Raw genomic sequence first — 1,477 nt, 5'->3', positions numbered from 1 at the left:
TACCCTGCAACAGACAGGCATCCTCTTCAGTGAGGTGTCTTGCACTCTCAGCTTAAACACCTTGAAAAATCCCAAGTTTCGTCCTCATGAGTAATTTCGAGGCAATCAATGTAGCTACATTAGAAACCACTAATAGCACTGTCACATTACCAAAAACTGCTTTTTGTTTTGCATTTAACTGTAGCACATTTTTGGTTGCAGCAACAGTTAATTCTCCTTGCGGTCTTGCATTTAACTTTCATTAGGAACTTTAAGGAGTAAAAGTGATGCGTTTATTCAATAGCAGAAAACGAAGACATTACAACGTAAGAGGTGTTAAATGGTCAAAGTAAGATACGTAAATATTTAAAGATAAAGGCAAAATTCTTTTTGTTTAGATCTCGGATTTCATGTTGACGTGTTGACAGTTGTAAATGTGTCTCGTGCAATGTCGTATCCTAGACTAAGACAATGAATTTTCAAATGGTTCAGTCAATATGGTTCAATCAATATATTTCATTTTTATTCTTTTGTCCTCAGTTTCAAATTTATATTCACAATATTTGATATTAAATAGTTAAAATATTCTTTTAAAGAGAAATTGGAATGGAATTGTGTGACGCTCATGCCTTCTTATCTACGTCATCAGTATTTTAAGGAAGTAAAATGGCTTCAAGCGAGGAACTTTGCTTTACCCCCGGCTTGATGATAATTTACATCAAAAGTGATAAACGTAACTGAATACTGCAAAGTATTTTAGTCCGGCACTTTTACGACATATACCATTAAACATCACCTAAACCTCATCTTTTACAACAATTTCTTATATTGGTGCAGAGGCACAAAGTTATAGAAAGTGTATTGGCGAGTAATTCAACCCAAGTGCTTGATATTTGTTTTGTCGACGCGCTACTCGCTTAGAACAATTAAAAGCAGAGTTGAATCGGACGATATCTAAACTCTGAACATAGAGAGATGTGACTAAATAATGCATGGCTATTTATCGGCCGCTATATCATTTTCGTCTCTAGTACATGGTAGTCTTCACGTCAGGCATGGGCAACCTTTTAGAGAAGTGGGCCGTATGAGAGGTGGATTGTCATCAGGCGAGCAGCACTACTAAAAACATTCAAGGTAATTATTCGTTAGGCGTGCTATTCAGAAAGTCTCGCAGGCCGTTTTGCTAGTTATTGCTGCCAAATAACCCACAAATATCAGCCTAGTTATAGCTGCCAAATATCACTCAAATATCAGCCTACGCATGGAGCACTGTTAATTATAGATCTGTTCAATTCTTAGTTAAGCTGAACAACAATTCTGGTATGAAAAAGTCAAAAGTGAGTCTCTACCTGGTCATTTGAAGCGCTAAGAATAGCAAATAATTCTCTTGAAAATTACACTTTACTATCTTGAAAAAGATAATTTAGTTCTAGTACGCAATGCTTGAGAGATAAACAAGGTAGCCATGGCTGGAACACCTTTAATCATTGATTTTCTC

The sequence above is a fragment of the Octopus bimaculoides genome, chromosome 9, assembly GCF_046866305.1.
Source record: "Octopus bimaculoides isolate indiv1 chromosome 9, ASM4686630v1, whole genome shotgun sequence".
Lineage (NCBI taxonomy): Eukaryota > Metazoa > Mollusca > Cephalopoda > Octopoda > Octopodidae > Octopus > Octopus bimaculoides.
Note: the sequence above shows the minus strand (reverse complement) of the source record.